At 32.6% G+C, this 26,510-nt stretch overlaps 1 protein-coding gene across 8 annotated transcripts in view; it reads right to left on the reverse strand.

Moving 5' to 3' along the window:
- The window catches only part of DGKB (diacylglycerol kinase beta), a 695,350-nt gene that overhangs the window by 236,070 nt on the left and 432,770 nt on the right, over nucleotides 1-26,510 (reverse strand). The gene's annotated exons all lie outside the window — the stretch shown is intronic.

Genomic DNA, 26,510 nt, shown 5'->3' on the forward strand with positions numbered 1-26,510 from the left:
AAAACTATATATTTTTAATGATTCTGTTTTCTCATTTATGTCACAGGAGTCAAATTTGCTGCCTTGCTTAACCTGCAATTCCATCATGAGAATGTGAAATTTATGACTATGACAGTGTGTAAAGACAATTACCAAAATATGAGATTATTATCAATAGTACAGAGCTAGGTGATAGGTACAATAACTGCAATAGCTAATTTTTTGTATCAATTTGGCTAGTCTATGATACCCAGCTATGTGACCAAACACTAGTCTATATACTGCTATGAAGGCATTTTTTAGATGTGATCAACATTTAAATCAGTATACTTTGAATAAAGCAGATAATTCTCCATAATGTGGGTGGGCTTCACCCAATCAGTTGAAGACCTTAAGAAAAGACAGAGGTCCCTATAAAAGAAGGAATTCTGCTCTGCAGATTGCAACATAGAAATTCTGCCTTAGTTTCTAGTCTTTGGATTCATTATTGCAACACTAATTTTAACCAAAATTTCCAGACATCTAGCTTCCCCTGTAGATTTCAGATGCACTATTAGAACCCACAATTCAATTGCATAAGCAACTCCTTAAAAAAAATCCCCCTCCCTCTCTCTGTGTGTATATATATGTATATATATTAATATATATTATAATATATTATTTTACTATATGTGTGTGTATACAGACACACAACTACCCTATTGGTTCTGTTTCTTTGAAGAATAATATATATTATAATATATTATTTTACTATATGTGTGTGTATACAGACACACAACTACCCTATTGGTTCTGTTTCTTTGAAGAACCCTAATATGCTATTTTCAGAAGAAATTGCATACATTTACAAACCCTTTTTATAGAGCAAATTCAGAATATCTCCCTTAAATAACAAAATGCCATATACTCTAGAGTAAGGTCTCTTATTGTGTCATAATCATTTTATGCTCCTAGAGAGCAGTACATTTCTGCCAAGAGATGCCACCTCCTCCTTCCTCTAGCATTATGCAAGCATGAAAGTAATTAATTCTCATGCTTACTTGAGTTTGGTTTGGCTTTGGCACAGCATGCTTTCCCTAGCAAACCATAATTGATTCTAAATAATTGATCAGTGACGAACATTCAATTTTCTTTATCTTCTCTTCCTCTCATTCTTTTATGATATATGTTTCCATTGGGGAACCATTTTCACTTGAAAAGAAGCCCCAAATGCAAGGCCTTTTAGTGATCAAATCAATTTATGCTGCTCTCTGCCAATTCACATCAACTCCACTGCGACTCCTCTTGGAGAACTCTTAGGGAACACTAATGAGTATCCCACAGTATGCACTAGTTTTCAATAAGGAAGTAAACTTCTCATGTAAAGACCTTGGTAACTATTTACATATGACTGCTCTGCCATCTATCTAACCACCACGCTGATTTGCTCTTTTCAAATATCCTTTGATAAGGATTGTTATTGAAACCACTAAACCCTATGTGAGTCATGGTACCTGGCAGGATAAAGATACCTAAAATCAGGACCTAAGATACTCATCTAAGCATTGTTAATTTGCCCTGTGATTATGCTCTTCAGTTTTCTCTTATGTAAAACTAAGATTACATTATAATAGTGCCCCACTTACCTAATTATTACAATTCCTTAGCTAGCAGAATGAAACCCCTTTCTCCCAGAGAAGTAATAGATTCCTTTGAGGAAAGCAGTTTTCAGGAAGTCCATATATTTTATCATGTCAGAGAGAAATGGGTGGCTTTGCAACCAAAGGCATGCTTAGTGAATTATGCAAAGTTGATTTAGAAAGGCTGAGTTTCTACATTCCTCTTATAGTCAAACACAGTAGATCAAAAGAAAGAGTGTGGTAGGTTAGAAACTGCTGAATGCTGACAGTGTGAGATGTATCACACATTTTCTCAGATATCTCCTTTTAACCTAGTGTTTCCTTCAGATGCAATGCCCTTCCTTCCTCCTTAAACTTCTGAAACAAGAATGTCCTCTGTACCTTCCTTTTATTGAATGCTACGCTTGCTATGCTATGTCATCCACATTTCCCAATTCATTGGAACCAAATGTTAAAAGGGCAAATCCATAAATGGACTTTTTTCACTGTTCATTCACCCTAAGAGCAAATTAGTATGTACACTCAACTGCTCACTCTGCTGTAATTCCTCAAATCAAATTTTAATTCGATATTCAATTCAATCTTGTGTGAAATCAACATTTGCTGGGTAGGTACTATGTGCCAGAAACTGAGCCTAGTGATGAAAACAGAGCTGGAGCTTTATTGTGTGACAGAACTTCCCAATTCAGTGGTCTCAAGTCACTTTTTCTATGACCTCACCCCAATTCTCACTCAATTTTGTCCCTTCAGTAGAACTTCTCTAGTATGCCAAAGTGTTCTTTTCTGCTCTGCTCTTATCTTGCCTTGCCTTCATCAAAATCTATTTTTCTTGAATCACTCCTTCCTGTTCATGTCTATGAATCTATACCTCCATTATTTTCCTTTTACTTTGCTGGCTGTTCCCTCTTGGTTCCCTCTGTTCACTCCCCCTTTTCACTTCAGCCACCAAATGCTAGTCCTCCAGTTTCAGTCGAGTGTTCCAGGGCCACATTCTCTCCCTGGATGGTCTCTGGATGATCTCATACAGCTCTGAGGCTTATGAAGCATCAGGAAGAAGTTGATCATTCTCAGATTCATATCTAAAGCCCCAAACTCCAACAGATTACTTGGTATCACCATTCAGATCTCATATCTAATGTATCTAGGCCTAGATTCTTAATTTTTACATTTTAAATCAATTCCATCTCTAGCTTCTCAAAATCAGTAATTGTATTCATTATGGCACATCTAGATAGCTAAGACATTATATATGAAAAAAAGGAGAAAAATTATTTTACATCGCCTTGTCAATATCTTTATTTTAGATGATTTTTCAAAAAATTAATTCTGGTGAAGAGTACGAGTTAGGGAATCACAAAAATCTGTCCTTCAATACAGAATCCACCATTTATTAGCTTCTTAATAAGTTACTTAATCTTATGACTTCTGAAATAACTCATGACAAGCTATTTAATCTCTATAAATGTCAGTGTCCTCACTTGTTAAATTGGATAATAATAGTAATTATGACATTGGCTTGCAGTAAGAATTAAATAAAATAGGCTTCCTAACGTCCATAATCAGATTTTATTTATTCATTTGTTCTTTTGACTCATTCAAGAAATATGTAGTCTAATTTACTATGTGCCATTCTAGGTGTTAAAGACAGATAATCAAGACAGACAGGTTTCAGCCATCATGGAGCTATAATCAAGTTGAAGAAGTCAACATTCAAGTTAAACAATAATCATGTAAGTTATACAGATTGTGACACACGGAATGAAAGGATTGCATGTGACAGAGAAAAATAAAAGCCAGGTACAGCTTTGCAAGGATAATATACTTGGGATGAAACCTAAAGGAGAAGCAGCTCTCCACTCGAAAAGTGAAAAAAAAAAAAAAAAAAAAAAAAAAAAGCCATTCTACATCATGAGCACTAGAAAGGACAAAGGAACTATGGGAAGAAAGAGCTTGGTGTCCTTTTAGAAATTGATGTGACTTTAAATGGGGGCTGGGAAGCAAAGCAAGATTAGCAAGAGCAGGAAGCTACTACTACCTCCAATCTGCTGGAGCAAAAAAGGAAGGTAGTCCAATCAGAGCCCAGAACAGTCACTCGGAATAGGATGAAATTTTAGGTGGTCTGCCCATGGGAATTTGGAACCAATGAGGAGATATAGCCACTCCTAGAGATGCTGGCCCAGAGAGGGGAAAGGAGAAATAAGTTTAAAATTCTCCTTGTCCTCCCTCCATTATCCCATTATCAATGAAAGTCTGCATTATCAATGACATTCAGCAGCTGAACCAAATCAGATGCCAGAGGACAAAACTGGCCTGGCAAACACAATCCAAGAATTCAGCCTCCTTTATGTCAGGAGAAAAAGCAAAGGACAAGGAATTGATCTGAGAGCAAGTTGGCTCAGAACTAGAAGATCCTTCAGATTATTAAAGGTTACTTTCTTTAACACTTTGGGAAAACTCAGAAATGTTATTTTTTAGGGATATAAAGAAAAATTATGCCTGGGCCTGATATAAAGAAATGAGGAACTAAGGCGAAAGATTTGGGTCTATAAGTTGGTATCCTCCTACTCAAGACCACACTTACTGATCCTATCGGGTTCACATCAAGAAAGATGGCTATGTATATAAAACCAAAAAGAAAATTTTTCAGTGACTATAATTTTTTATAAACCAAAACAAATTAGCAAGCAAACAAAACAAAATAAATGACTCTTAGGTTGAAGAGAACTGACTCATTTTGGGAATATCTATACCTAGGGATCTTAGAAAATACACAGAGTGAGAGAAATCTGTGAAAGATTCTAAAGTTTCTGATATTAACCCACTATTATTTCTGCTAAGTGAAATCTTGAATGATTAATTTGTATGGTATGACATATAACCATTTTCACATCTCATTTTGTGGAATAATTTAAGTTATACACAATTTTCCCAAGTGCTATTACTAGTCTGAAGGAGTAAAGAGCATAAAATGTGGGATGGATCCATGCTTGCAGTTTTCAGGTAAGCTATAGCCAATGAAAGAATAATGAATTGGTTGAGGATATAATCAAGTGAGGAACTATAGGTTCTGTATTGAGCAGAAAATCCAGTTCAAGAAGATGCTGATACTTATGAAACAAACATGTAGGAAATTTGGAAAATCCTTCTAAATTCATGGAACAAATACTATTTCTGACTTATTTTATAATTCTATTCCGGTTCACTATTTTTTTCCATTTTATTTTTCAAAATTTCATCTTTCTTGTTCATTATAGTAATAGTCATTGGATTTCCATAAATAAAACTGTGTACCACAATTAACAAAGTCTCTATTCATACTCAGATCTCTTAGATATTCTTCCATCAATCTTTATGAACTTTTAATCACACTAATGCTGTTTACACCAATAATGTATATATATATATATATATATATATATATATATATACTTTTTAAAAAATAATCTTCCAGCAGAAGCTTTTAACATATTTTAAAATTTATAATGTAGCTGTATATTTTTATAAAGTCTGGTTCTGGGTAATTTTCTTATCATTTTGCTCCCAATTCATCTTATGTGTATACTCATTCTATTTCTAAAACGCTTTGCTATTCCTATCTCTAAGACATTTTTATTCAGAAAGACACATCTAAAATAGATTTCATCTAAATTCACTTATATAACCAACCATATTTATAATTTATATTACCAAGCCCTTTTTTTTTGAGAATTATTTAACCTTTATCCATCATTAAGACATTTTCAAAAGTCAAATCTTGAGTATGGTAAAAGATTACGGCTATACAAAAGATTTAAAATGACTGTCATTGAAAGTATACACACAAATGCACATACATACCCTATAAAGAAAACCAAAAGCTAATTGGCAAAATGGGAAAATATTTGCAATATATGAGGTACACAGTTGATGTCCTTAATATAGAAAGAGCTCTGGTGAATCAATTATATTAAAAAGTATACCAATAAAAATGATAAAAGGTAAAACCAGACAAAGCACAGAAAGACACAAATGTATTAAGCCTTACTCATATTTAAACATATAAGGTATTAAAAATGAATTCCTATATTTTTAAATGTCAAAACATTCTTCCTTATAGAACAATAATACTTGAAGCAATAATAGTGATGGCACAGATAGAGATGTACAGACTATAGGTTAATAAACCTCTGGAAGGCATCTGACAATAAAATCAAGAAATTCAAATGGGTAAAGTTCAATACATTCCACAAGTGAAATGATATTGTATTTATCTTTCCCTGATGCATTTTGCTTAGCCTAGTACTCTCTAGCCCTATTCATGTTGTTGTAAATGGCAAGGGATTATTCTTTTTTATGGCTGAGTAATATTCCATTATAGATATATAGATAGATAGATGATAGATAAATAGATAGATAGATGATAGATAGATAGATAGATAGAAGATAGATAGATAGATAGATAGATAGATAGATAGATAATATAGATATAGATGGATAGATCCCACATCTTTATCCATTCATCACTCAATGGACACTAACAAATGAGCAAAGAAAAAACAAAAAGACAGAGTGGCAGACCAAGAAGCAGAATCTTAACTATAGAGAACAACCTGATGGTTACCATAGGGGAGGATAATGGAGGGATGGGTTAAATAGGTGATGAGGATTAAGGACTGCACTTGTGATGAGCACCAGGTATTGTATGGAAGGGTTTAATTACTATATTATACACCTGAAACTAATGCTACACTGTATGTTAACAAATTAGTATTTAGAGGATCCCTGAGTGGCTCAGTGATTTAGTGCCTACCTTCTGCCCAGGGCATGGTCCTGGAGTCGCAGATCAAGTCCCACATCAGGCTCCCTGTATGGAGCCTGCTTCTTCCTCTGCCTGCATCTCTGCCTCTGTCTCTCTATATATCTCTCATGAATAAGTAAAATCTTTAAAAAATCAATTAGAATTTAAATACAAACTTAAAAAATAAAACTATCTCACAGTACGATCACAGTTTTGTCCAAAATAAAGATTACATTTTAGTGCATGAAAAATATTGGAAAGAAATATATATATGAATGTTAACAGATTACATTTGGATGGTAGAATAGTAAAAGTGAAATGTGAACAAGTACTTTGTAAACAATAAATCACTATACAAAAGTAAAGAAAAAAATAACATAAATGAGTGCAGTTTATTAAGTCTAGTGCAATCATATAATCCAGGGATCAAGTTGTTGTTGGTCTTCCACTTGCTTGTTACATAATCTTAGTAATTTACCTCATTCTCTGAGTCTTAAACTATGATCCTGTATAATGGGGATCATAATAACCATTTTAGAAGGTGGTTGTAAAATAATAATACATATGTAGATCTTAGCACATTTTCTAGCAAATGATATTCTTCCAATGAAAATGCTAGTACCTTATCATTCTCCTCTACCTTCTTATTCTCCTCTGGAAATAATTACAGCTAGAAACAAAGTTTAATATACAAAGATTTTTTTAAAGATTTTATCTATCTATCTATCTATCTATCTATCTATCTATCTATCTATCTATTCATGAGAGACACAGAGAGAGAGGTAGAGACACAGGCAGAGGCAGAAGTAAGATCCCAGGACTCTGGGATCACGACCTGAGCCAAAGGCAGACACTCAACCACTGAACCACCCAGGTGCCCCAAATATACAAAGATATTAACCAAGTTATCATCTCTAACAGTTAAATAGAGCATTGATTTAACATATCTTGTCACAATTCCTACAGTGCAAAAATATGTGGCCACTTAAGCATTATTATAGAAAAAATAATGAAATCATTTAGTGAAAATTGTCAGGCCATATTGATATAACAAAAATTCAACTGTATAAATTATATGTTTTATTATCACAATTTTGTTTACATGCATATATGAAGTATGCATTATGGCAGATATCTATGTATACAGATCACATGTGAACATAATATATATATATGCATGTATAATGGTATGTATGTATGTGTGAACATAGAGAAAGACCAGAAGTCTATGAACACTCATCCATTCAAAAATATATAATGAATTCCTGCTACAAAGTAGATATTTTACTAATTTTTGGTGATAAAATTCTCAGAAGATAAATACAAAACACAAAGTCAAGCCTGTTTAATGAACAATATATTGAGGAAACATACTGTTAGAAAATCTCACAAATAGATTTCAAATTGCAAGTGGAATAATGCTACAAAGGGAATATGTGTGGGGAAACATAAAAGGAGGATTAATTTCTAAAAGGAAGTCAGAGCAGGCTTCCCTCCTAAAGACACAATTGAAAACTGAAATTTCAAGGAAGAGCGGGAAGAGAGACAGTAAATACTGAAGAAAAGATAGTTCAAGGAATGCCTTAGTGGAAAGGAGCAAAGGAATTAGGTTTTAATACATGAACATGGTACCCAGTGAGGCTGGAGAGTCAGGTGGGTGCCAGATCCCACATAGTTTATAGGGCGCTATTAAGGAGATTTAAGGAGGTGGTCATATAGGTGATATAATGAGAGACCTGTTCAAAAAACATCACTCTGGCTACAGATTAAAGATCAGCAAAAAACGATGAAGCATACTTAAAAGTTATGTGCATGATGCAAGTAAGAGATTACAGAAGCCTGAATTTGAAAAAAAAAACGTTGGTAGAAATAAAACGATGATATATGAGCTACTTACAAAACTAAAAACTAAAATGATGTAATAATGAATTGGATATAGAGAGGACAATGAGGAGACAATATTAATATCTTCCTCATATGGTTATGAGAGTTAAAAAAAGTAAATCACTTAAGCAGTCACTATAGGTCCAGACACCTTCTGATGGGTATTAAGTGAGAAGGTAGTTTACGGGATCCTAACTGGTACAATGAGATGAGCAGCACTTCATTCATGAGATGGAAAAATGATAGAACAGAATTGAGTTTGAGGAGTGAGTATAAGGAATCTAAAAGGGAGTGAGAAGTTTATCTTCTAAAGGAGAAAGGAACAGGTTTGGAAAGATTTAAAAACATACTTGGACAATTAAAAATAAAAGGCATGAAAAGAATACCGTAATATCAAGAAGACCATTTCACTATTATGAGACATACAAATTGTTCTGCAGAGGTACAGTACGGTAGAAAAGGCCCTTTCCTAGAATTCAGGTACAAGGGTTTGCTCTTGTTTCTGCCAATAATAAAGAGAGGTACTTTGGATTAAGTCATTTAATAAATCCAAGCCCTAGTTTCTTAACACGTGTAATTAATGAATTTCCCTCTATTATGTCTAATACTCTTACAACATTCAAATTCTTTACTTCTGTTAGTAAAAGAAGAGGAAAGGTATGCTAAAAGAAAAAATGCATCTGTGTAGCATATTATCAGAATTTTATTATAAATTCCCATGCAAATGAAGATAAAAGCTCTACACATTCCTTGAGTTAATTCTAATAGGTTGGCAGGGGTGTGAAACGACATTCTCCAGCCTTGGGGATGTGTAAGGGTACTTCACATTTCTGACAAGCTGAATCATTTGACATTATTCACTATTCAACTTATTCATTAAAATCCTATCTCTTGTGCACATAATTTTTAGCTACATAAAATTTAAATACTCTGAATAAAGCAGCTACTCATTTTTGAGACTTTTTTTATGTGATCTATATTGAAACAAATAAATCAAAAAAACGTAGAAGAGGATCAGAATAAACTTAAAAGTAAAAACAGATTTCTAGAAGTAAACATATTAAATAAGTAAACATATTAAACAAGCATATAAAATAATGATTTGTAATATATAAAGTGATTACGTGTAAATTTATTCCTTTCAGAATTTGTATTTTCCAGTGAATATTACAATAGGTTTGGCTTAATGCATCAAACTAATGATTAAAATTGAATTAAATTATATTTATATATCTTTTAAATAGGATTTTGGTTTAATTATATCTACGAATAAAATTCTATGGTGTCTCTTTTCAGCTATGTTTTATAACTTTAGATAAGTTCTGAAATTTTGGAAGATAAGAGGAACTCACTTCCATTCTTAACCAGTACTGACCTTCTAACTTTGTAAAAATATATGCTGTTTAAAAATACATACTTTAAAATTTTTCTACATTATGGATCAGAACCAAAATCTTACTCTTGGCCTCAAATTCTTTCCTGAAGGGTTTAAATTAGTTTCCAATGACTCTAAGTAATTTTTTAAAAAGATTTTAATTTTAATTCTTACTGTTGCCAATAGTAGGATTCTATTCCTTTTTTATGGCTGAATAATACCCCATTATATATACATATATATGTGTATATATACCACATCTTCTTTATCCACTTTTCTACTGACAGATACTTGGGCTACTTCCATAATTTAGCTGTTGTAAATAATGCTGCAATAAACATAGGGGTGCATATATCCTTTTAAATTAATGCTTTGCATTTTTTTGGTAAATAAGCAGTAGTGTGATTACTGAAACATATGGTAGGTCTATTTTTAATTTTTTGAGGCACCTTCATGCTGACTTGCACAGTGACTATGCCAGTTTACATTCCCACCAACAATGTATAAAGGTTAGTTTTACTCCATACCCTTGCCAAGACTTGTTTCTTGAATTTTTGATTTTAGCCATTCTGACAGGTGTGAACTGATATCCCATTGCAGTTTTGATCTGCATTTCCCTGATGATGAGTGATGTTGAGCATCTTTTATTTATCTCTTGACCATCTGTATGCTGTCTTTGGGAAATATCTATTCATGGCTTCTGCTCATTTTTTAATTGGATTATATGATTTTTTTGGTGTTGACTTCTGTGAGTTCTTTATATATTTTGAATACTAACCCTTGGTCAGATATTTCATTTACAAACACCATTAAATAGGCTTTTAGTTTTGTTGGTTGTCTCCTGTGCTATGCTGAAGTTTTTTATTTTGATATGGCCTCAATCATTTATTTTTGCTTTTGTTTCCCCTGCCTCAGGAGACATATCTAGAAAAACACTGTTGTAGCTGATATCAGAGAAATTTCTGCCCGTGCTCTCTTCTAGGATTTTTTAGTTTCTGGTCTCACACTTAGGTCCTAAATTGTTTTGAGTCTATTTTTGTGTATAATGTAAGAAATTGTTCCAGGTTCATTCTTTTGCCTGTAGAGCTCCAGTTTTCCCAACATCATTTGTTGAAGAGACTTTTTCTATTGCATATTTTGCCTCCTTTGTCAAAGATTAATTGACCATAACCCTGTAGGTTTATTTCTGGGCTTTCTATTATGTTCCATTGATCTATGTGTCTATTTTTTGCTAGTATGATAACATTTTGATGACTACAGCTTCATAATACAACTTGAAATCTGGAATTGTGATACCTCCAGCTTTGTTTTTCTCATTCAAAATGGCTTTGGCTACTAAGGGTTTTTTTTCAGTTTCATACAAATTTTAGGTTGGGTTGTTCTAGCCCTGTGAAAAATGCTGTTGGTATTTTCATAGGGATTGTATTAAATCTTTAGATTGCTTTGGGTAATAAGGACATTTTGATAAATGGGTTCTTCCAATCCATGAGCATGGAATGTCCTTCTATTTCTTTGTGTCATTTCTTTCATAAGTTTTATAATTTCCAGAGTACAGGTCTTCATTTCTTTGGTTAGGTTCATTCCTAGGTATTTTACTATTTTTGGTGCAAAAAAAATAAATAGGACTGTTTTCTTAATTTCCGTTTCTGCTGCCTCATTATTTGCCTATAGACATGCAACCGCTTTCTGTATACTGATATTGTATTCTGCAACATTACTAAATTCATTTATCCATTCTGGTAGTTTTTTTGGTGGGGTCTTTAGGGTTTTTTACATATAATATGTCACCTGCAAATAATGAAAATTTTACTTCTTCCTTACCAATTTAGATGCCTTTTATTTCTTTTTGTTGTCTGATTGCTATGGCTAGGACTTCTAATATTATGTTGAAAAAGCTGCAGAGAGTGTACATCCTTGTCTTTTTCCTGACCTTAGGGTAAAAGCTTTGTTTTTCTCCTCTGAGCATGATGTTAGCTGAGTGTTTTTCACATATGGCCTTCATTATGTTGAAGTCTGTTCCTGCTATACCAACTTTGTTGAGGAGTTTTATCATGAATGGATGTTGTTTGTCAAATGCTTCTTCTGAATTTACTGAAATGATCATATGGCTTTTACCCTTTCCCTGATTGATGTGAGGTATCAATCACATTGATTGATTTCCAAATACTGAGTCATCTTAGGATTAAATCCCGATAGATCAGGGTGAATGATTTTCTTTAATGGATAGTTGGTTTTCTAATATTTTGTTGAGGATTTTTGCATCTATCTTCATCAGGGATAATTGGCCTGTAGTTCGCTTTAGTGTGGTGCCTTTATCTGGTTTTGGTATCAGAGTTATACTGGCCTCAGAGAATGAGTTGGGAAATTTTCCTTCCTATTTTATTTTTTAGAATAGTTTGAGAAGAATAGTTATTAACTCTAAATGTTTGGTAGAATTCACCTGTGAAACTGCCTGGTCCTGGAGTTTTGTCATTGGATTTTATTTATTTGAGTCCTTTCTCTCTCTCTCTTTTCCTTTTTTATTTTGTCTTAATAAATATGGAAAAGGTTTATTAATTTTGTTGATTTTTTTCAAAGAACAAGCTCTGATTGCATTGATCTGTTCTATTGGTTTGCTTTTTTTGTTTGTTTATTTTGTTTTTGTTCTATCTATAACTCCAAGTAAATTTACTTAACATTTCCTTTGCTGATTGATTCACTCAAAACTTTTCGAAGTTGTAATCCATGTCTTCAGTTGACAAGACTGGACTCTGTTCACCAGGCATCACTTCCTGGATAATTTTCTTTATTTGTATAAATATTCCTATAATATCACATTCTAAGTTATCATGAATATCAGTGATTTTAAGGATACACATTTCTAATGGGAAGAACTAGTATCATACGGAGAAATATATGTTCGTTTTTCCATTAACTCACTCTTTGACCTTGGGGAAAACTGTTAAGTTCTCTGCTTCTCTATTCTTTTAGTATAGATTCAATGTTTTCTAAAATCCCTTTCCCTATCAAGTTCTAGGGTTCTACATTTTTTAGTATATTGTAATTATGATGACTGATTAGATGATATCAAAGATTTCAGTATTTATTTTGATACTGTTCATACTGTTAATTATAGATACTACATTGGAATAAAACAAAAACTGAAATCACCAACTTCAATGTTCCTATAAAATACTTCAAGAAACATAGCAAAGGTGGGGTTATCATGGTTCAGTAAGCTAAGCTATAAAATTTTTGAGTAGTAAGTACTGTTGGAATTATGACACAACCATTAATTCAGAATATAAAATATATAATATGCTTTCTGAATAGTTTCTTTACTTCACCTGGGAAAAATTATTCTCTAACTTAAACAGAAAGATTTGATAAATATATTAAAAATACTTAAAAATCATTTATCCAATTTAAGGAGCTTTGTAAATAATGATCTATAATTCATTTGTGCTTAAAGTTTTATACTGAAATGTGAAAACTGGAAAATATTATAAATTACTTCTGGTAATTATTTTTCTTCTTTTATTTGCAAACTATACATTTATCCTACTAAAAATGCCAGGAAGTAATTAAAAATAAATTTCATTAAAGTCATCTTCCCCAGAATTGTGGATGAGAAGGAAGTTTGAATAGCTATGTCTTCTATATATTTGAAAGTATGTAACATTCAACAACAAAGGAGAGAAAACAAAAGCTTTTCACTTAGTTTGAATAGAAACATGAATGTATCATGTTTAGTATTTTTAGAAAAAATCAGTGAATCTCAAACATAAGTAAATTGGGGTTTGTTTATGCCAAGTCTTTATTTGTTTATGAATGGCATAAGCTGTCTGCATCACAGAAGTGTTTGTGGGACTCTGGAGAACTTGATCATCATTAAGTAGCCTCAGATTATAATGCTTCTAGATTTTCCCCTGAAATATATCTATATTATATATGTCATATATATATAACACTGTATAGATCTACACAAATCTATACAAATAGATACTTTTCCTTTACAGTACAGTGTATAATATCAATTCTTCTAATTAAAACAAACAAGCATACAAGGCAAAATGAAAGTATCTGGTACATAGTAACTACTCTATAAATGTTATCATTACTACTAACTACAGAAAGCTTGACAGTTTATATCAATCCATTTATTTGTTTTTAATATACTATTGTTCTGTTGTAAAAAATAAATAAGCAAACAATCTTGAACTATCTACGTTAAAAAACAATCTGGTTTGAAGTAAAAAAAAATCTTGGGTTTAAGATGTTGCTTAATTGCTGTGTTAATTTCATTAGCTTTGCTATCTCTCTGAGCTTCTTGTCTTACATTATCAAGTAGGAGCAATAATATTTACCTCAAATATTTGTTATAAGAAGTAAAATAGGGATGCCTGGGTGGCTCAGCAGTTGAGCGTCTGCCTTTGGCTCAGGGCATGATCCTGGAGCCCCGGGATCAAGTCCCACATCGGGCTCCCTTCTGCCTGGGTCTCTGCCTCTCTCTCCCTCTGTGTTTCTCATGAATAAATAAGTAAAATCTTAACCAAAAAGAAGTAAAATAAAAATCAATTTGAAAGCAATAAAAATTGGAGAACAAATTGATGTTTACCAGAGAGAAGGTGGGTGGGGAAGGGAGGGAAGGAAGAGATGGGGAATAAAGAGAACACTTAACATGATGAAAAAAATAAAAATAAAATGAAAAACTCAATTTGATAAAATATGTGAATTGGCCTATCATATATATGGCATTAAATAAGAGCTAGCTGAATCTGAAATAAAGAAATAAGGTTGCTTCTAGAAATGCAAACATCTGTAAACATTTGTGATAATCCAGGCCATATGTTCTATATAGCTCATCATAGAAAGAAGACCCATTTCCACTAAGAAGCCCATCATTGAATATGTTTATTGCAATTTAGAAAACAGAATAGAGGGTATGTTAGAATCTTTACTCTGAGGCAGGAGAAGTATCATGTATATTAAAAAAAACTCAACAAAATTATAATAAATTATTATATTTGAAAAAATAAATTCATTATAGTCAATAAAGTACACAGAAAATAAACCTCTACAAAATTATCTTTCTTATGGGAAAAGGAAAAGAATATAGAGTGAGAAAGGAGTTTGAATAAATTCTACAGTTAATATGATACATAACACATTTCTTAGTTCAGAATCTGTTAAAAATATGAATAAAGTTATGCTCTGATCAAAACTTTACTAGGAATACATATGGAAAGACATTCCAAAATATTTTTTATCCAATTCTCATAAATTACGAAACTACTGAGTTTCTTACAAACTGGTTTTTCAAAAGCTCAAATCATCATTCCTTTTTTGGCTTTTAGTTACACTGAAGGAAATTATGATCATCTGTTTGTTGCTACTGGCTATGTGGCTAAAGGCAATGTAAAAAAAAATGTCATTTTGGCATGTCTTGGTGATTATCACTGAATTCAATGTTCTCTTTGAAGAACATTGTTGAGATTATGCAAAATAAAGTCACTTAATTTGAAAAAAAAATTATGTGACATTGATGGTATTCCAGTGAGGCTGAATGAAATTATGAGCAAAAAAACTGTTCACTAAAAATTGAATTAGATTTAGACTCCCAATAAGCTGTAAAAAATGCCCCCCTTCCTTATTAAGACGTAATGTATGTGGAAAATTAATGTTAAATACCAAATTACAGGGCCCAAAGACCCTGCATTTCATACTTTGGTCCATGGGGTGCCAACAAGAAATATGCTTGGCCAGACCAAAGAGCAAAACGGGTAATGTATCTGGTATTTGGGACCTGAGATAGGAGGGGAAAGTGAGGAGATCAGTCAAGTTCTTAAATAATGTCAACCTGTAGTGTAGCACTATCACTTGGCAATATATTTGACACGTTAAATATATCCAACCTGAAATGTCAAGGGACAAACAACAATATTTTTGTTTATTTTATATAATTTAAAAATTCAAAGATGCAGTGTTTGGCAGGGAAAACTAGTTTTTAAAAGGTTTGTCTTTTAGACTTGCCAAATGAGAATAAAGCCCCTAAAAATTATTTCATGAGAAAAAAGGGGGGGGATCAAATATTACCCAGTCTATATTAAAGATGAATTTAGGTAGCAATATTTTCATTGTGATAAGACTGAAAGATATTTGAGTCTTGTGAGGAAATCCTTTTCTCAATGATCTTCAGGCTTTAAAAATAATCTGCAGGAGGGCTTTCAGATTTCAGTTTCAATTCATGTGCCAATATAACTTCTAGAAAATCACTTTAGAGAAAATCCGGGTAAAATGTCTCTCTGCTTACTATAAATTCAGTGAGCAGACTTTTTGGGTCTCTGCCTATTTATATCAATATAGCTTTCAGAATCTGTTCTTTTTCCTCTATACTTCTGAACTGAGAAATGAATCATCATGGTAGATTTACATGTAAAAGGGCCTACACTGTCCTTAACCTTCTGCCTGACCCATGATATAAACTCAGAAGACTCCTTTCATTTGGAATCCTTGAAGGCAACAACTACTATACATACTCAACTTCATTTACCTGAAACTTGAAATTTAAGTTTCAACTATATATGGCTGAGAAGATGATTTATTGCAAGTCAAAATCTACCTAACTAAATCATTATCTAGGCGATAAGAAAGAAACTCACGAACATAGAGGGAGATTAAATAAAAAAGAGAGGTAGGACAGGCCAGGTAGCTCAGGGGTTAAGCACCTGCCTTCAGCCCAGGGTGTGATCCTGGAGGCCCAGGATCGAGTCCCACATTGGGCTCCCTGCATGGAGCCTGCTTCTCTTTCCGCCTGTGTCTCTGCATCACTCTCTACCAGCCCCCCCCAACCCCGCCCGTGTCTCTCATAAATAAATAAAATCTCAAAAAAAATAAAATAAAAAATAAAAAAAGAGAGGTAAACCTAGAAACAGACTCTTAACTATAGAAAACAAATGAGGGGTGCTGAAGGGGTGGTAGGCAGAGAGGATGGGTTAAATAGGTGATGGGATTAAGGAGTGCATTTGTAGAGATGAGCACTGGGTATTGTATGTGAGTGATGAATCACTAAATTATACATCTGAAACTAATATTATACTGCGTGTTAACTGACTGGAACTTACACATATATATATACACTCGTTTTAATTTTTAAAACGATTCCATGGAATTCATGTACTCAGTCAATGAAAAGTCCCACAGTATTTTGGAAATATTAACACAACTCTGAAGAATAGGGACTCTCATGCCCAAAGAGTTTCAGTTAAGTCTTATATCTGCCATTAATAGCTGTTTGACCATCAACAAATAACTTTCATCATTTCATCAACTGACAAACAAATAATGATAATAAAAAGATATCTCACAGGATTTTGCTCAGGTTTAAAGTAATTTACTGTAAAAGTACTTAGTAAACTATAAACTATTATGTAATGTATCAGGTGTGATCATTTTTTCTAGTCAGATAAAGTAGAAGGTAGATATTTGATCTAGAATAAGTTTTTCAAATGACATTGCTCAATTGGCTCTTGAATTTTTAATTAAAAAAGAAGGAAACATTTTGCCTTTCAACCTTTATCAATGGAAAATATTTCACTCAATCTCAAAATACAATTTCACAGTTGTTTTATTGGGTAGAATACTTTTTAAAAGCTCTAAAATAAGAATATGGTGATAATGGAAAACAATGTTTAGTATCAACATTGAATAGGAATAGAGCAATTCTGTAATTAGATACACTTAGACATGTAGCTAAAGAAAATATACCTCTGGGAGAAACTCTAACTACTGTTACTATTTTCAAACAAATATGGGACTTAAAATATCTATTTCAGTGCTGATATTAAATGTCTCACCATGTTTCCATTATAAACCCTTCTTTTAGGAGTTTATAACTTGGCCATAAAAATTCACTTCAGGCACTCCTTAGCATCCAAAAAAGCTATTACAGTCTCCTGAGAAAATAATAAGCATATTTATAGAATATATATAAAAATATTGATATATTGTGTTTAGCTATTTTTAAAAATGGACTTGTGACAAGTAATCTCCTTTATCAATTTGCTGAATCATATTACCTTCTTCAGTTCCATTAACCTAAAAGGAAAAATACAATTAAATTCAGTGTCCTTTCAATTGTTTCTAAATATGATTAATCTCATGTCAACAAAGTATCACTGCAATTCAGAGTTTGGTTGCTGCTGGCCTCTAAAAAAAAAATCAAGAGAAGAGCCAATCCCTTCAAAAATAATAAATTCATATTTATTTTCCTCAGGTTTACTTTATGGTATTATTGTTGAGAACTGCTATTGCAAAAATTGTGTGCAACCAGAAACGCTGTTATATTAAAGAAATTTAGACTTGATAAGAAGTACATATGTTGCCTTTGGATGATTTCTTTAGAATCGAGAAAGCTTGAAAACCATGAATAGTTTTTTCAGGGTAAAAGACCATTCAATTTTTCCACAGTTAATCACATATAGCACCAAGAAGACACAAACTTCTTAGGCTTTATTTCAAATATCAAAAGGCCCTCTTGAAAAGAAAATGTTTTTATTATATTTTACTTGATAGTGTAATCTTTAGATTCTATGTCTCTCACAAGATATTTTTAATCTTAACTGCTGAAAAGTTCTCCCCATTAAGACATTTTAAAGTGCTTTATCCTGTGATGTTCATGCATGAGTCTGTGTCATTAAATATGCTATAAATATAACTGTCCTCAAAATAGAAGAAGAGGGAGGAGAAGAAGAAGGAGGAGGAGGAGGAGGAGGAGGAGAGAAGAAGAAGAAGAAGAAGAAGAAGAAGAAGAAGAAGAAGAAGAAGAAGAAGAAGAAGAAGAAGAAGAAGAAGAGAAAGAAGAATCATTATCAGCAGAAGCAGTAATAATAGTAGTAATATTATAAAGAATATTAGCAGGAAGCACCCAGTACTGATTACTTTCTCTATATCTGACAGGGTATTAGGTTCTTTGTAGGCATTATGCCACTAAATTCTCCAAATTACTCCATGAGATCAGTCATATTTTTTTAAGATTGATTTAATGATTGATTGATTGATTGATTGATTAATTGATTGACTTAATTGATTAATTGATTGATTGATGATTGATTGACTTGATTGATTAATGAGTCACACAGAGAGAGGCAGAGACACAGGCAGAGGGAGAAGCAGGCTCCTCACAGGGAGCCTGATGCGGGACTCAATCCTGATCCTGGGATCACACCCAGGCCTGAGCCAAAGTCAAACGCTCGGCCGCTGAGCCACCCAGGTGTTCCAGATCAGTGATATTTTGATGGGTTTACTCTCTAAAGAACAAAATGACTTATATTATATAGCTAATCACTGACAATGCTGGAATGCAAGTTTTATTCTGAGGATAAAACCTATGTTTGATGATAATGCTCTACATATTTCTCTACACTAGAAGTATACCATTATGATTTGGTACATTAAGTGTTCTAACAACAGAAACAATATAGCTGACCTAAGTAAAAGATGAATAACTAGATGGCAAGATAGCCAGATGGCTTGATAGTAAATAAAACTATCGGATCTCTCTCTTTTTTTAAAATTCAGAATACATTTTTGCCACCCTAGTAATTAGTCTCTAAACCTACTACAAACCTTGTTATTCTAGTCTGAAATGTAAGATTAAAAAAAGGCCTCTCTTTAAAATAACTGTCAAAAAGAATAATGCTATTTATTTTTTGAAATCAGCAATGGAATATTAATTATATAAAAATGATAAAATTATCTGACATTTAAAAAGTTGTAAATGGCTTTATAACTCTCACACTTTTAGTCTTTACCAAATAGGTGCTCAAATATCATCTGGTCTATAATTAGTATATAAAAGCCAATGAATCTAGTTATGCATAACTTTTTTATGTAACTGTGTAATTACTCCTTAGCAGTTCATAAAATTGGCTTGGAAATATTTTAAAAGACTTAGAAATAGCTCTATATATCTTTTAACTCCTGAGACTGAGATTCTATATAAAGTTGGACTAAAATTCATAAAAGAGTATTTCTGAAAAAAAGTTAACAGAAATCATTGATATTCCACACAATAATGGTTACATTAAAACCACTGACATACTTTTAACATTTATAACTGCTCCAATCTTTGAAATTCGTACATGGAAATATATTGAATAAAAGTCTTGATGTCCTCCTTATCAATCTGTCTGTCCTACAACATTTTCTTCTTAATAAATGGTAACATTATTCTCTTAGTTGCTCAGGCTCAACTATTTAAATTTATTTCTTATTTCTCTTTCACATCCCATTTAGTCAATTAGCAAATAGTTAATATCACCTTTAAAATATTCCAGAATCTAGTCGCATCTCACCCACTTCACTAATCACCATCACTGCAGTCCAACCAATGTCACTCCCTGCCTGTCCTTTGGCAGTACTCTTCTAACAGGTCTTGCCACTTAGATCCTTTTACCCCCCCTTCAGTCTTCCATGCAGAAATCAGTTGCCCCCATAAAACTTGCCAAACCCCACAATTAAGTAAAACTTAATCCTCATTACTATCTGCAAGTCCACATGTGGCCTGGACTTCTGCTCTTTTGTCATTCTCCCCGGTCCTCACTTTTCCATTTGCTCACTCTGCTCCTACCACATTGTCTTCTCATTTTGATTACACTTAAGCCTGGATTTGTTCCTGGGCCTTCGTGTCAGTTCTCTTCTATGCTTAAAACACTCTTCCTAAAACAAACAAAACAAAACAAAACAAAACAAAACAAAACAAAACAAAACAAAACAAAACAAAAAAACCACTCTTCCTACAGATTTCTGCATGTCACACTCCCTCCCTTTTTCTAAATCTCTGTTCAAATGTCATTTGGCTAAAAGCTTTCTCTGACCTCCCTTAGACAAAAGAGTTGGCTGCATCACTTTCTGAAAGCTTTATTATATTAATATTCTAGGCACTCTGTTACATGTATTATATACACTACCTTATAATCTTTAAAATAATTCTAAGAAGGTTTTAAATTTTCTCATTTATACTGGAGATAGAGAACTTAAATAACTCACTAAAATTTACCCAACACATCTAGACACATGGCTAAGATTTGAATGGGTCTCAGATTCTTCAGTCCTTATTCTTTATCACATATCTAATCCCATTTATTCATTATTCATTATTCATTAGGACCCTCCCAATTTTACAAACAGGGGTGTGAGGGTCAAGGGTTTAATATAATTGTCCAAGATCACATAGTTAGTAAATGATAGAATAGAGACTAAATGCAGGTCAATCAAATCTGGTGATTACTCCCCTGCATCACACTGTCTTCCTAATAAAGACACAATGTCACTGTTGCCAATCAAGTGCCAAAGATAAAGCATTTGTTCACCATGCGTGTATTTTGGGCTTTGTTTTTAGTCACTTACTCAAGCTCTCACATGAACAAATGTTCACTTCATATCTACAATTTGGTGTAGAAATACAAGTTTACACATGATATAGAATATTATCAATACTGACATTATACCAGAAATTATTTACATGGAGATTTATGATTTCCATTGATCATCTTTTCTTTGATTTACTAACATTCTATCCTCTTAGTAACATAACTGCAAAGCTTCTCATTTTTCAAAGTTCATGCTAACCTATTAAATTAAAATCCCTCTTAAATAATAGCTTGGATATCCTTTACATATACTTTTAATTATCATATAAAGCACTTTTTTTTAGAATCTTTGTAATGAACCCTTGTACTAACACCAAAATAAAAATTCCCTTTTATTGTTTGTGTATTCAGGGGAAGATAGAGATCAATTGTCATATATTCATTTGTACATGTAAATCACTCTTTACATATTTAACTGCATGTAATAATGGTCACGGGTTAAAAATGCTCTTTACATGCTGGAATCAAATATAACCTAACACAAAAGGCATAAATCTACAAATTTATGCAAAGGTATACTGAGCTACTCCTGGTATATCTATATCCAGCACATAGAACAAATCAACCACAAGCAGTAATCTGACAGTAAGTATTAGATATAGTCATTGAAATAGAACTTGGTTATAAGATTAATGTTTCCAACTCTGAGTATAAACATTTCTAGTTTATCTCAGCATTTATCCAATAGCAGGAAAAAGAACAAGTTGTCTTTTGATGACACTCTGCAGTATCATTGATATTACTCTATAATCAGACTTGCATTAAAGATGATTAGGAGTGTCTTTGGGGTCTAATCAGTGTAGTCCCATGTCAGTGTATACAAAATGGAATATTTTACATAATTTTAAGCCAATATTAGTAATGGCAGTTTTATTCCATTCCCCTCAAAGCCATCTCAATTTTAGATAACAACAAAGCATTTTCATGAACATTTTTTTGCAATAGTTTGAGAGGAAATGCGACAAGTATTTAGTATTACTGAGGTTTGACTTTTACTAATTAACTTCAAATTCCTGTAGTTTTTAAAAAATCCAGATTTGGGGGCACTGGATGGCTCAATGGTTGAACATCTACTTTTGTCTCAGGTCATGATTCTGGGGCCCTGGGATTGAGCTCCCCTTGGGGAACTTGCTTCTTCTTCTGCCTATGTCTTTTCCTCTCTGTGTCTCTCAGGAATAAATAAATAAAATCTTTAAAAAAATCCAGATTTAATTACTATTGCAACACAGATACTATTTATGAGTTAACAGAAAAAGGGATATGTACTTGAAATATACCACAGACTAGTTTTATGTGTAGTCTACATAGTTTCATGAATTTCCTAATCCAAGTTATCTGTTGGCATGGGAATGTGGTTCAGTCTACTACTGACAATACAAACCCAATGCAGTAGCAATTTGTTATCTGCGTATTTAAAGAATAAGATTGGAATTATAACTTCGTAAACTAGCTAGGCTAAGTGATTTAAAATCATGCAATCTGCATCTGAGAGATATGAAATCAAAACCAATGCTTTGTTGTAATGTAAAATTGCTGAGGAAGTAACATTCATGTTTGCCTAGTATACAGTGGAGAATCCATAAGTGGTGTTCGAATGAATTCATGAATGGAGGGACTGGCTTCACTGCACATGAAAGCCATGCATCACAAAAGTTAAGGGGTACTGAGAGAAATAACAAGCTTTTACAAGGTGACTGGACTTAAAGATCTTTAATCTCACCTACTATCCATCAGCTCTGCTTGAGATTTAAGTGATTTCTTGATAATGAAGTATTCCAGTCATCTCCGCTAAAATTATGAGTAGAAGAAAAATAAACTCTTAAGCAGGCTACAGATTCTCATGAAGGCTATCACTGAGCCTTGAGTTTGAAGTTTGTTGAATCTATTACATTTAGTTCCACTAACTCTGTATTAAGCAATACTACTACTATAACATTTTTTCTTTTTCTTTTTTAATCAAAAAGACTGCCCTATTTCCATTATTGATATACTGATCAATAACTGAAAATTAAAGTAACATTTTTTAAAGGTTTATTTATTTATTCATGAGAGACATAGAGAGAGAGAGAGAGAAGCAGAGACACAGGCAGAGGGAGAAGCAGACTCTTCGCAGGAGCCGGATGAGGCACTAGATCCCAGATCCAAGGATCATGACCTGACCTGAAGGCAGCCGCCCAACTGCTGAGCCACCCAGGCATCCCAAGTAACATTTTTAAAAGTGATTAGAAAAAGTCTATCTACAGGAAAAATGTAAGGATTCAAAGCCTAAATAATTAAATATTTCTTAACTCACTAAAAAGTATCACTTAAGTATCTTCTCAATTTAATGTATTTAAGTCTTTTCCTTATTCTATTTATTTTACTTGATTTAAATTTTTTAAAAAATATGTTCAAGTTAATTTACTTGTATTTGTTTCTTCCTTAATTCAGTTTTATAATATTTTATTTCTATTTGGCTGTTCGGTTTGAAAAACTCACATTTCTTCAATGTGAAAATTAAAACTGACCATAATGTTCGTATAAATGCTAAAACAATGGTGACATAAATAAATGGTCATTTGGATGTTTCTAAAGATAAATTTGTTATTCTACTTTATTTTATTAATGATATTTATGTGAATATCTTGATGTTCTACATCCAATTCCTCTCTATTCAATATAGAGTAAATGAAGCTGGGCTAGCCAGATAAAGGAGGCTCAGTGCTCTGGTTTCTCAAAGCACTTATTTGAACAGTGTTACTGAAATGTCTGTATATTTTTCTGACTTGCTTATGATTTCAAGCAAACTTTTAACTAAAGTAAACTAAAATAGTTAAGCTTAAAAGAAATATATTTATAAAAATCATTTTGTAAATTATTAAATATATTTTGACCTTTATTTCTTATTTTAAAGATTATCTATTAATTGTGCAACTTGTATTCATTTTTATTCATGCTTTTTTGTTGTTGCTGTTAAACAGTATGTACAGAATTTCATAGGAAATTTTTATTCTTAGGCTATGGTTAAATTATTTGAAGTAACTTGCAACTCTTTCATTGTAGCATCTCTAGTAATGCTTTTTTGCATATTCAAAAATATTTGTTTAATATTGATAGATTTGTGTCCAAATGACATTCTGGCTGGTTAAAAATTTTGGGGTTCACCCTTTATATATCTAATAATTTTGTAGCTAAATTTATATATCTAATAATTTTGTAGGTAAATTTTTCTTACTACCTGTTAAAATTGTTTGTGAAAAGTCTGAGGCCAAACAAATATTTTTCTTTCTTTCTTTCTTTCTTTCTTTCTTTCTTTCTTTCTTTCTTTCTTTCTTTCTTCTTCTTTCTTTCTTTCTTCTTTTTCTTTCTCTCTTAAGATTTTATTTATTTATTCATGAGAGACACAGAGACAGAGAGGCAGAGGGAGAAGCAGGCTCCATGCAGGGAGCCCGACGTGTCGATCCCGGGTCTCCAGGATCAGGCCCTGGGCTGAAGGCAGCGCTAAACCGCTGAGCCACCCGGGCTGCCCCGAAATATTTTTCTTTAGAATCAACTTGAAAATTTTGGCCCAGACTTTTTTTTTTTTTCCAGATTCTTATTTTTTATATATTTCAAATCCATTTAATGTAACATATGTTTCAGTGTTGGTCATTTCATTTTAATCTTTGAACACATTGGCTCTATAAAACTATAAATTCAAGTCTGCATTCATTTCTGGGAAGTTTTCTTGAAGTATATTTTTGTGTTATTTTTTTCTATCTGTGCAGTTGTTTTTTCCAGAACATCAACTTTGTATAGGTCTATTCCTTTGTTCAACTAGCAATTGGCAATAATAGGCAATTATTTGATGTTAATAAGAACCATGCATGTTCTAGGTTGTATGTTTTATAAAGTTTTCATACATATATATGAAGAGAGTGTATATATATATATATATATATATATATATATATATATAGTGTTATTCAGTTTCATTTTCCTTTCAATTTGCTTTGCTTACTTTATCAACTCCATTCTCTGCATCTCTTACTTCTTCTCTATCAGTGCCTTTTTGTGTTGCTCCCATTTTGGGGTTTAATTTCTGTAATTGTTTTATACCCACATCATTCTTAATCTCTCCTCTCATTCAGGTTTTGTCTTTGTCTCTCATTGTACATTCTGAGGTACTGAAATTTTATTTGATCTGTTGCTCTGAGGCTTTTGGCGGGCCTGAGGGAGTAAATGGTTCATGATAATAAGACAGGTGTGATTACCTTCTGCTCATGGTGATATTTTTTTAGTGGGTTTTTTCTGCCTGCCACTTTTTCCTTCTTTCTTTTCCTTCTTTTGCTATATTGTTGTGTACAGTTTGTACTGGTTTATTTTCTTCATTATTACTCTTAAATGACATAAGTACTTCTTTGACCCTCAGGATAAGTGGGGAATGCTAGTGCAAGATAGCAGAAGATTTTCTGTACCTAGAGAAAGCTAAATGTTAAGACAGAAACAGATGTTTGTAAAGTGTGTGTGTGTCTGTTTGTATGCTATATTGTAAAGCCCCTCCTCATTTAACCTTGACAATTACTGATTTAGTTTAAGCAAAGACCTAAGAGCAAAGTAAAGGGTGCCCTGAAGCCAGATGCCTTTATAAAATTACTAACCCGGGCAGTTATGTTGGGAAGGGAAAATTATATTTTGAGGGGGGACATAGGAATTTTTGTGTTCCTGACAGTACTCACTTATGAATCTTTTGGATATCTTTAGTCCTTGAAGTCTCATTAGGATCTATCCTAGAGGGTCTAATCTCCACTTCACCCTGGGCCCTTTCTACTACCTTACAGGTTCCAGAATACATATAAAATATCATTTGGGAAAAATCCCTGCAAGCCTGGGAATACCTATTGGTCTAGCCTCACTTGGTAACTTATTGTTTTTTTTTTTTTTTTTTTTTTCGCCTTTTCTAGACTTCTTACTTTTATTCTTTCACAGGAACTATGTTGAGTTGGAGGAAACTTATTGTTGTTAATGCATCCCTGCAAAGTTCCTTTTTTGGTCCACTTTAGGTCCTGGCAAAATGATGGTTGGCTTGCACTTCGACAGACCAATGGCACCTTTCTGAGCAAAATAAAGTAAAACTTAGACAAAAATACATGGTTTCATCGAACTATAAATTAATCTTTCAAAATATTATTTCAAATCATAATTCCATCTTAATGGCTAATAATTTGTGTAAAACTTCCATTACATTTTGAGATTTGTGTGACTTACATATATATTTTTGAACCATTAAAATAAATCACTACATAATTAGGTATCAAATGTCTTAATCTATCAATTTATCATTCTTTCAATGACATCCAAAATCAAAATCCATGATTATTTCCATGTGCTGTGGTTCCATTTACCTTATTCAGAATAAAGTATCAGAAGCCACATCCATAGCTTTAAATCTAAAATTTTATAGTTCTCTTTAAAAAAAAAGATTGTATTTATTTTGAGAGTGAGCA

This window comes from Canis lupus, chromosome 14, assembly GCF_003254725.2.
Source record: "Canis lupus dingo isolate Sandy chromosome 14, ASM325472v2, whole genome shotgun sequence".
NCBI classification, from domain to species: domain Eukaryota; kingdom Metazoa; phylum Chordata; class Mammalia; order Carnivora; family Canidae; genus Canis; species Canis lupus.